This window comes from Akebia trifoliata, chromosome 13, assembly GCF_017979445.1.
Source record: "Akebia trifoliata isolate Shusen 1 chromosome 13, ASM1797944v1, whole genome shotgun sequence".
NCBI lineage: Eukaryota > Viridiplantae > Streptophyta > Magnoliopsida > Ranunculales > Lardizabalaceae > Akebia > Akebia trifoliata.
The window spans coordinates 9027519-9040221 of record NC_141387.1 but is presented as its reverse complement, the minus strand read 5'-3'; positions in this window follow the sequence as shown (position 1 = coordinate 9040221).

Below are 12703 nucleotides of genomic sequence, written 5' to 3'. Positions count from 1 at the left end.
TAGTACTACGTTGGCAATCGGGACATGTGACTGTGTGGCTTACAATAGGACAAAGGCTCAGGTTGCCCCAGCCTGGGTGCATCAATATATCTCTCAGAATCACCTGATCAGACGGTATTAATGCCCCCAGTTTGATATACCCTAAGGTACGTGACTGGAGTTGTGGGTTTCATGAATGACGTCGCATCTCCGAAGAGACCGGGCCACGCACTAGTGCCACGTTGGCTAAATAGGACGTGTAAGTGAGTAAAACAGTAACGTGCATGTGGTGTGTGCAAAACAGGGTGGGGTGTGCCCGGGGCCTTTTTCAAACACGTGAGCCCATGGGCCACAGATTATGTCATCACATATGGATATCAAATGAATATTGATCAAGAAAATAATCCAAAACCCATCACATCGAAATTAAGATGAAATCAAACACATCACAAATATATCTGTCAAGATCATGGCAAATCAATTAATGAGCATCGCATATAATAATTGATCAAACAAACATTGCAATAGGCATAATTTTTATAATTTTTAAGGTCCAATCAATGATCACTTTTGGGTGATCCAAAATAAATCGAGATTCCAATAGGTGTTACATTGATGATAGAATGACAATGGTTGAGATGAGCTCACTCTCAAGAACATTAATTGTGTCAACATTAGATAAATTCAGATTTTCTGTGAATTAGGAAAATACAATCTGAACTTGCATCGATGATATCTAAAGCTCCCGATAACGAAATCGAGTGAACTCAAGTTCTAAATTAATCTACTCGATGACATCTACATTTTATTAATAGGTGCCTAGACTTAATTCTCACCAGAATGTTCTGTAAAAAAGTTTTAACGTTGCTGTCCCAACTTTCATTCAGAAATAATTCCAGATTTACAGATTGAACTTGCATCGATGATATCTAAGGCTTCCGATAACGAAATTGAGTGAACTCAGATTCTAAATTAATCTACTCGACGAGATATATGTTTTATTAATAGGTTCCCAGACTTAGTTCTCACTAGAATATTCTGTAAAAAAGTTTTAACGTTGCTGTCCCAACTTTCATTCAGAAACAATTCCAGATTTACAGATTGAACTTGCATCAATGATATCTAAGGCTTCCGATAGCGAAATTGAGTGAACTCAGATTCTAAATTAATTTACTCGACGAGATCTATGTTTTATTAAGAGGCTCCCAGACTTAGTTCTCACTAGAATATTCTGTAAAAAAGTTTTAACGTTGCTGTCCCAACTTTCATTCAGAAATAATTCCAGATTTACAGATTGAACTTGCATCGATGATATCTAAGGCTTCCGATAACGAAATTGAGTGAACTCAGATTCTAAATTAATTTACTCGATGAGATCTATGTTTTATTAAGAGGCTCCCAGACTTAATTCTCACTAGAATATTCTCTAAAAACGTTTTAATATTTCTGTCCAACCTTCATCATTCCATCAATTTGAATCTTTCATTATTTAGGGGTCATCAAAAAGTGATCCTTAATTGAAAAAAAAAAAAAATGCAATGCCCAAAATCATCTACAATCAAGACAAAAAAAATAAATAAACAGAAAAAATAAATAAAATAAATCCAACTAAATAATAAAAAAAAAACTAGGTCATCTTGGCAATGCTCCCATACTTGGGGTTTTTCAAGTTTGATCCTCAATAGTCCCCAGTGGAGTCGCCACTGAAAGCGCCCTCGATTCGCGGGATGCGCGGATCCACTTTTGACCCTTGAGGTTTGGGAGTCGCCACCTAGTTATTACGGTCTAGGAACCGATCAATGACTCTAAACGGATAAAAACTAATCTAAAACCAAAAAAAAACTGAATTCGGGGATCAAGTTACGGGGTTGGAAGGTGTTAGGCACCAACCCCGCCCGACCAAAGCCGGTCTCTACTAAATTCCCAAGTAAATTACATTGCTAAAACCTAGATAAAAAATAAATAAAAATAAAAGGTTTACCTTTCCGATGGCAAGGACTTGGTTCCCTCAGATCTGACAAAAAGAACTCCTTGTACCGTGCTCCCTTGCTTCGTTCTGCTTCCGGATTTGACTTCGGATCTCCGAGGCAAGGTATCTCTTGTTTTTTGAATCTGAACTCTTCAAGTTCGTTGCGGATTTGAGGATGTTTTTAGAAGGCTTTTGGGTGTTTTCTAGACTAAAATTGAAGGAGGGATGTTAGTAAGGAGTTGGGGCTCCAAAACTAGGGTTTATGGGGGGCTAGGGGAGCTTCTAGACCTACTTCTCTTAGGGTTTATATTTGATACGAAAATAGGGTGTGAGCACCTCTATTTATAGATTTTTTTTAGGGTTGATTTGGATAGAATTAGTATTCAATTAGAGTTCTTTTAATTAGAGTTGTGTTTTAGTTAAAATGTTTTAGGTAGAATTGTGTTTTAATTAGAATTGTTTTAGGTAGAATTGTTTTTAAGTTAGAACTCTATTAGATAGAGTTATTATTTAATTAGAACTCTATTATGACTTTTGGTCTTATTTGATTGACTTTTAATGTTTTGACTTTAGTCTTAATTGATTGACTTTTAATATCTTGACTTTAGTCTTGCTTAATTGACTTTAATTTTGACTTTAGTCTTACTTGATTGACTTTAATACCTTGACTTCAGTCTTGCTTGATTTACTTTTAATTTTTGGAGAACCCCCTTCCTTATTTCTTTAATTCTTTGGACCCCCAAATGGAGGGGTCCTTAAAGAAATATCTCACGAACCCTCAACAATTTTGCCTGAGAGTCCGATTAATCGATTTTTTAGGTTCAAAATTTTAAATTAATTTCATTAATGTTTCACTTTAATTATTTAATGTTTTATTTATTAATTTCGAATTTTTTAATTATGAAAATTGTGAAATTACCGTTTTGCCCCCGGAGAGGACTTTTCACGTTTTAAGTCGGTTTTTAATGTTCTAGGATGTTTTAGAATCGATTTTTCGTAAGGAATTCAATGGAAATATTATTTGTGTATTTATGAAATTTTTTGTGTGAAATGATTGTGAACTTTATGAGGGGCATTTTCGTAATTTTGTCAAATTCTGTTAAAATTGGTGAAATGATTTATTTGGTTTCGATTTGTTATTTTATGTGTTCGAGAGAGTTTTCCTAAGCGTAACGTAGGCTCTAGGGTTATTTTGAGGTTAGGGGTATTTTGGTAATTTGGTCATTTTTAGTGATTTTTATCGTGAAGCTTCTTTTTGGTCTGCAAGATGATGATTTCTAGTTTCTGGGGTCGTATTTTCCTAGCGTAGCGTGGTTTCTAAGGTTTTGTCAATTCGAGATACCTCATCTGGATTTCTGAAACAAATCTGGTAACAAAGTAAAGCAATGGAATACACATCCATCATTGGGAATCCTTGCGATCGGGTTGACGAGTTGATTAATCAGGCGAGTGCAAAAATGGGGTGTCTACACGTGGCTTTTAAAGTTCGTTTGTTTGAAATATCTCATTTGAACTTTGGAAATACATATAGTAACAATAAAAAACATTAGAATATTCATCCATCATTGGGAATTGTTGTAATTGGGTTGACAAGTTGATTAATCAAGCGAGTGCGAAAATGGGGTGTCTATACTATCTCTAACATGTTCTGTCCAATGTTGTAAAGATTCGTGGTCGTAACTTTTTCCTCAAGGTAAGCCAACTTGTTTGAGAGTTTATATGTGGGAGAATTTCAATTTTACAAAGACGAAGTGAGATCGAGAGGTTGTAATCCTGACTTTCATAGAAATGGTGAAAGGATCTCTTCATCACCCATGGAGATACAAAATATTGCCAAACCACATAAGTTATGTGTTTTTTTTGTTTTGATTTGTGTTTTTTATTTTTTTTTTATTTTACAAAACTAACTTAAATGATTAATATTTTAAATTTAATTATGTGTAATTGAAACTTGAGATTTTGAAATAGGTGGTGGTTAACACAATCTTTCAATTAATTAGTTATATCATCATTAAAGCCTTATCGTAAAGATGTGCCAAATTATGTTCCTCAATGCCACTATATTAATTACTTATTTATAGTATTATTTATTCATAAAGTTCTGTGCAAGTGAGCATTATACATTATGCCTAGAGACATTAACTAGCCAAGCACCTTGTCTCATTCCTTTGAGGGACTTCTCCTTAACCCAAGAAGATGTTTGATTCAGACATACAAACATGCCCAAAGACCTCGTTCGAATACTGGGGATATGCCATCCTTCTTATCTCTCTCTCTATTTTTTTTTTTTTTTTTCATAGATCACGGGGCTTTATGGGATCCCACTCATTTATTGAGATTAGAAATTATACTCAAATATGGTTACGTGTAAGATCATTCCAAAGGATATCTATCAACTCAATGGGAATTAAATTTTCATCCACAAACTCTCTAAAATAAAAACCACTTTTCACCAAAAACTCAACTGCTCAGTTTGCCTCATGCCAAAAAATTCAAACGAAGAAACCACCAACCTTCGACGTTTTCTCTTAACTTTTTACCAACTTGATGTACTTCCAAGCAGGATCTACTTCTACAAGGATCGTTTGAATAACATGCTTAGAATCAAGGCTAATAATAATCTCTTTCATTCCTTTGAAATGGGCAAACCCCAATGCCTCATAAATAGCCTTCATTTTGATGGGTCTGATGTTTTTAGAATCAACCCTACCACACACTCCAAACATAAATTTCTTGTCGCTATTCCAATCAATAAAGCAATGCAACCATCATTAGAAGATAGAAAACTATCTTCTCTGATTGTATTCACACCTATCCTTCTTATACCAATCCATGGATCTTTCATATAGATTTGACATGAGAAAGCCACATTATCTTGGACAACAATAAAAGAATGCTAAGCACAAGATGCATTTGAAGGACAAGAGCATGACCACATAGCCCCATTAAACGTGTAATGTTCTCTAATGAAACCCTAATGTAAATGTTGTTCGACCTGCACAAATGCTTGCTTAAAATCTGAAACCTCCACCATGTAAATCTGCTATCTCATATGAATAGAGATGTCATTCAGTTGATAATCAATTGACAAAACTGCTGCACATTGACCTCTTTATCCTCAAGTATTCGACGATTCCTTTCACACCAAATATGATAAATGGTTGAGTAAAACAAAATACTCAAAATGCTCGAAATGTTTGATTGGTTTGCAATGAATTTAGCTTCCTCTTCTATACTACCCAATGTCTCTCTAACTATCTCATCCCAATTTAGCACTTTCTTCCAACTTTCACTAGAGTAGCTACATTTAAAGAATAAATGCTCATTTTCCTCCATATCATTTCGGCACAACATACATCGAGAAACCATCATTAAGCCCCTCTTCCTCAGATTCTCTACTGTTAACAGGCTTTTATTCATCACAAGTTAAGTAATAAAGGATTGGCATGGAATCTTCAACTTGTTCCAAACTACTTTGTGCCAATTAATATCCGCCTCATGTCTTCGTATAGAATCCCATGCTGATTTCAAAGTAAGTTTTCCATTCGAAGTTTCCTTCCAAACTATTTTATCTTTTTCATTCGGCCATGGAGGATGGTGAACTTCAACTTGATTAGCAATCTCAGCTAATCGAAGATCATCTCTGACAAGGCCTTTTCATCAGATTATTCCTTGCAAAATCAGAAACCATAGCATTGAGACTGCTATTTATTCGAAAAAACAGATCTACCAAATTAATCAATCAATGCGCCATTCTCTAACCACAGGTCATTCCAAAACTAAATTGTAGATCCATCTCCCAATAAGAATTTAATATGATTTTTAGAAAAATCTCGAACTTTCAAAATACCTTTCCATGCCCAAGAAGTATCATTTGGAGGGATACATCTTCAAATATTATCGTTTTTAACGTATTTCTTTCTCATCCAATCGCTTCAAAGACTATTGTTATTGATTATTTTCTAAAATAATTTCATGAACCCAATGGTATTCCAATATTTTATTCTTCTAATTCCAAGCCCACCTTCTTTAAAAGGTCGACAAACTTTGGACCATCTAACTGAATGAAATGATTTTTTAGAATAGGATCCACTCCAAAGGAAATTGTTCAACAAAGACTTAATTGTGTTGAGAACCCTTATCGGCAAAGAGAAACAAGTTGACCAATAGATTTGAAAAGAAGAGAAAATTGACTTAATTAGTTCAAGCCTACTCGCAAAAGATAAAAAAGTTGATTTCCATCCCTCTATACATTTTGAATTTTCTCAATCAAAGGATAACACATGGACAAAGTGAAACGAGAAGAGAACAAAGGAAGGCCTAAATATCAAATTGGAAGGTTTCCTTCTCTAAAAGACAATGTTTGAAGAATAAGATCCTTATTAGTTCATGATCTACTAAAGAATAAGTTACTCTTTTCAACATTAGTTTGAAGGCCATAAATATTGGAAAAAAATCATCAAGGAGGATTTCGATGTTCGACACAGAATGAACACTATTATTAGAGAATAAAACAATATTGTTTGCAAACAAAAGATGAAAAATATGCGGAAGATTATTTACGGTTGGAATAAAGATAACATTACTTGGAATTTTATCTTCAAGAATACAAGAAAAGGCTTCCATAACAATAGTGAAAAGACAAAGGGAAATTGGGTCATGTTGTCTTAATCCACAATTACTAGGAAAATACCCATAAGAGGAACCATTAAGAACAATTGAAAAAAGAGGAGAAGTAATGCATTCCTGAATCCAAGAAATCCAAATTTGATCACAACCCAATTGATCGAGGATATTCAAAACAAAATCGCAGCGAACTTTATCATAAGCTTTTTTCAAATCAACTTTAACCGAGAAAAAGGGAGAGTTAGACTAAAGATGAGAATTTCAAAAAAGCTCACGGGCTAAAAGAATATTGCCATAAATGTTTCTACTTTTGATGAAGGCTGATTGATTCAAGCTAATGATAGAAGGTAACAAAATCGAAAGTCGATCGGCCAAAATTTTGGTGATCACTTTGTAAACAAAATTATAGAGTGATATAGATCTGAATCTATCCAATTTGTTGGCAGCTCTCTTTTTGGTAATAAGGACAATAAGGGTAGTATTCAATTCCCTAAGCATTTTCCCATGAGAAAAAAAATTTAAAATAGTTCGAATAAAATCATCTCAAACAATATCCCAAAATGAAGTAAAAAATTCCGCATAAAACCCATTCGCACAAAAAATTCAAAATATTTTCCAAGAGGAAATTGGAAAACAACAGATTTAATTTTCTCTCTAGAAATTGGATTAGATAAAAAATTAGATTGATCCAAAGAAAGTCTATTTTTCAAAGGGATAGAAGGACAAGGAGAATTAGAAAAGGAAGAAAATACATTCTAGAAATAATCAATAACAAAGTCCCCAATACGCTCTTCACCTTTCATAGAAGTTCCCGGATCATCAATAAGCCCATAAATATCATTTCTTGCAATATTAGAGGCCACTGAAGCATATAAGAATTTAGTTTTCATATCCCCTTCTTTTAACCATTGAATATGAGCTTTTTGTCTTAATATAGATTCCTCTATTATGATCTCTTTAGTTAGGACACCAACTGCTACTCTCTCTTGCTGTGCAAGTGCTGTATTAAGAGGCTCAACTTGAATTTTTTGTTGGATAATTTTAAGCTTCGTTTCAGCCACACCCTTCCTACTAGTAACATTTTCAAACTTGTGCTGATTCCAACTCTTTATAGCCATCTTCATCCATCGAAGCTTGGAAGGTAGAATAAAGGATGGGCTTCCTCAATGCGAATTTTCCAAGCATTTATCACAACGTCTCAAAATCCCTCTTGATAAATCCAAGCATTAAAAAAATCTGAAATTTGTCTTACGATTTCTAACTTAGTCTACTAGACCGAAACTCAATGGAGAATGGTCAGAAATACCTGGATGAAGATACTTAAGCCGCACACTAGCCCATTTTTGAATCCATTGGACATTTACATTCACTAGCACTCTATCTATCCTACTTGGAATGTGCCTATCATCTATTGCCCTATTCCTCCAAGAAAGGAAGTGATCTATCATAACCATGTTTTGTAAGCCACAAGAATTAATGCACTCATTAAATTCTTCCAAATTCCGATGAGGCGTTGGATTCTCCCCAATCTTCTCATTCATAAATCTTACAATGTTAAAATCACCAATGACCACCCAAGGAGAGTCTATACTTGCTGCCATAGAAGTTAACGAATTCCATAGCTCAACTCTATCTGAACGAAAGTTCACTGCATAAATACAAGTAACCTAGAAAATCGAATTGTCATTTAATCTATTCACTTGACAATGAATAAATTGCGCCGTTTATGAGATTTTATCCATTCTAAATTTCGTCGGATTCCATCCAACCAAGATTTTCCTTGAAGAATCCGAACCATAATTATCTAAAAAACTCCATCTCTTCTGGATGTTTCTACGAAAATCTACTGCCCTAACTACTTATACTTTAGTCTTATCCAACAAAAGAAAATCAAATTTTTTTGAACAAATAAGGTCCCTGATTGCTCTTCTTTTGCTAACATGATTTAGACCTCTTATGTTCTAGTACTTCCATGGTAGGCATACCTTTCAATCGAGTCAGAATTTCTGAAATTTGCTTTGACTTTGTTCTTTTCTTTGCTGTTTCCGATTTTCGATTTTCCATTTGACCCCCCCTTTTTTTTTTCTCCATTAACTATTTTCTTTGCAGCTATTTCCACCATGTTAATCTATCTAGAATTCGTCCCATAATCCTATATTTCTAAACTAATGGTTCCATAAGTGCTATCAGCTAAAACTGAAATGGATTTTGATCTCCTAGGACCTCACGATCTATAACTTCCATATTCTTTGCTTGATTTGTAAATTTTGAAATCTCCACCAAATCTTCTCTTGCTATAATTACGTTTTGGACATATATTGGTAAATCTGGACTTTTCTTCAATTAAGCATCCAATATTTCCTTTCCTTTAACTGATTTAGGAAGTATCTGGACTCCCACAAACGACAACAAAGAGTTCTGCGCCAATTATTTCCTTTCTACTAAAGTTTCCAATTCAGCTTCAATTTGATCTTCCCCACCATTAACTCGGCTAACTGTATCAATGGCACGTTCCATGTTCTTTATCACTGTATTTGCATCATTTTAGCGAGGTGCTTTTTACTTTCCAATCGTGGACTTGTTTGGACTTTATTTTTTGATGTTTCTGCTGGTTGGTTTTCGGACATTGCTCCTTTGAATGCTCAAAAGTCATGCATGCATCATAGCATTTAGGCTTCCATTTGAACTGAATCGTCTGCATCATCTCAAAACCCGACTCCCTTGTAATCCCAATTGAATCCGAAAAACAACAGTCCGACTCAATCTTGATGCATATCCTCACATAGGATAATCGAGTTCTATTAGCTGTAGGTTCATTCATATGTAGAGGTATGCCAAAAGTGCTTCCAATATATCCTAGACAATCAGGACCCTAGAATTGAAGTGAAAGTTTTGGCAAACGAATCAAAATGGGGATCGAGTTGAGCATCTCCTTAGTCAAAGACAAACGAGGTTGCCATCTCCTAAGGGTCAAAGGGCGCCTCCTATTATCAAATAGCTGAGTTCAAAATGGTTTTGCAATCTTATAAAAGACTGAACTTAAAAAAGGAAGAATCCACCATCCATTGAAATAATCTCAATCGATCTTTTAATCCTCCAAAGTTTGTTTATTGCAGTCTTTAACCCTAGGAAATAAGGTCTCTTCCCCGAAACATAGCCAAAAAACATGTTTTCCCATCGATCAACTTCTTTCTGGACTTCCGCCTCTGGAATAGGGATAACCTTCTTCCCTTTTAAATTTGGTTTTGGTTCGAGGGATCTATCCTTGGTGTTATCTCCACCTTTAAAAAGGTTTCTCCATAAAAAACTACTAGACGATTCACCCATTCTAAGAGGAAAATGAGATTTATTCACAGAAATTTGTAGGTTATTCTATTATCAAACTAAAGATTGAATCGAACTCCCTTTAGGATTTCTTTTGATAAATTTCTACTCTTAGACAGGTGAAAAAGAGAAAATCACCAGAGCTCTTCGGCTTATTGTATTATTCCTAAAAATATTCTTCTAATAATTGTGTTAGTTATGGTGTTATTTCTTGGATAGATATATTTAGATTGCATGTATCAAACTTATTCAAATATGAATTTATGTCAGGACTTGGTATGTATAAGATATATTTTTAATATATATGGTAATTCAATAGGTGATAAGTGCAAACATTCAATTTTTATGGGAGGTGCTGTCAATTTATTTTTTGAAATTTGTAGTATATTTGAGTTTAAATACACATTATATTAATATTTATTGTTAAAATGTCAAAAATAATACAATTTCAAGTCATATTATGACACTAAAAGATAAAAAATAGTAAGATGTATAATAAAAGGGTATTCTGGTTGTAGACACCTCAATTTGAACGGCCTTCACTCGAAAGGACCCAAAAATTATAATTTTCCAATAAATCGGGCCAACGGGCCTCGAAGGCCCAAATCATTGAAATGTAGCACTTTTGTCAAAATTGAAGCCCCTAAAACCTTCCAATGGGTCAATGGGCCCACATGAAAAGGACTCGGCATGCCCCCATCTACCTCGCTCCATTCAAAAATATCGATTTTTGACAAAGTTGGCTAATGAGCCTCAAGGGCCCAAATCGCTGAAAGATGGCATTTTGATTGAACCGAGGCCCCTAAAACCTCTCAAAGGTCTAAGGGACCCACCAAGGAGGTCTCCAACGGGCCTAAAAAACCCAATTTGCCAACACGTGACATTTTTGATCAAATCAACGATTGTAAAAATCTCAAAAAAATTAATAAATTAAAAAATGTAAGACTTGGGATGCCAACCCTATCTCTACTTCTGCCGCACCACCTCCGAATCCGCAAACACCTTAAGCCCATTCAAAGCCCGCAAGCCCTCAATAATTTTCTAAATTAATTTTTCACTTTACCCCTAACCTAAACTCGATCCCATATCACCTAAACCCTAAAATGAACCTACCCTTAAAAATCCAATCCTACCCAATCCCAAAATAACTTACAAACAATCTCCAAAACCTAAGTCCAAGACTACAAAGTCCACAAGACATTATCCATATCCATTCATTATCCAAATCCAATTCATTATCCAATCCACAATCCTAACCTATAAACCATCATCCACATCAAACCAATCAATAATTTATCATCCAAAGGTGATACATGTCATCATCCCCTCACACCTCCCTCATCAAATCACCTATCTCCATCACCTTTCTCTAAAAAATCAATCAACCACATCACTTTTCTTCCAAAATCACCTCAACCCATACCCTAACCTATCCTTATCCTCTAACATCATCAACCACCTATATCACAACCCATATCTTAGATACCCTAACAAATCCCCATTCTCTAACAATATCAACCACCCATATCACAATCCATATCTCCTATACCTTAACACATTACTTTATCTTAAAACACTTTAACAAAATCACCTCAACCCATACCTTTCTCTCTAATCAAACAACCACCATCACCAATCAACCAATCTCATCGTCTCACTCTCTCATCATCTTTACCACATGTTATCATCCCCTCAACTCTCCCAAAATCCAATCAACCAACCTCTTACACTATCCATCCCTCCAAATCTAAACACTTTACTTCTTCTATCAACCCAACACTCAATCAAACATTTAACACCTTACACCCCCATTCTCTCCATCAGCCATCACTCATCTCATCTCACCAAACACTCTACCCAAATGGATTTGGGTAGGATTCAAATCATTTAGATCTAAACATCACCTATTTCCACTCATTATATAATTACCCTCAAATCCACTCTAAATTTCATACCTTCCATCTCTAAAACCTATGTCATTATCTCTCCTTTCAACTTTTTACCCCATTATACCCCTAAATACCCTCAAAACATCTATAAATACCTCCTCCTAATCCCAAAAAGGGTTACCCACTATCACTAAGAAAAATCTTCCCAACTCTCACTACAAAAAAATTCTCTCCCCCAAGTCTCACAAAAAAATCACTATACTCCACTCATCTCTCTTATCATCTCTTCTCTATTCCTTCAATCATACAAAAAGTTACATTTTCCTATATCACTAAGGACTTAAGAAGAACTTAAGAAGAAGAGGAAGAAGAAGAAAAAAAGATCGAAGATTCAAGGTGGGTCAAAAGAACAACTTCCCCCCCTCTCTCTCTTTACCATCTCCTTCTCCCTTTTCTCTCTATTTTATTTTAGATGGACTTAAGGAGAATGATTCTCAAGGCTCATGGCTATTAGGATCATCTCCTTCAATAAGATGATCCTATGATCGAGTCGAAAGTAAATCCCTATTTATGGTACAAGCGCACAACATGTGGCACTTTATTTTTCATTTATTTTAATCAAAATGACTGAGTCCTTTGAGGTTACCGCCACTTGGCGGGGAGAAAAGGGTGCCTAACACCTTTCCATTTCTCCAATTGAATCGCTTATCTCGAATCTCAAGGTTTGATTACCCCTTATCCATCGCGAGTCACTAAAATATCAAAATGACAATTTTTCGAAAAATGTACATCGAGTGACCATTCACACCCACTTATAATATGAATGGTGGCGATTCCAATCCTTAGTAGAAGTGACCGTCGTAATAGTGAAATCCACGTACCTACACTGGTCTTTTTTTTTTAAAGTCAAGAGAAG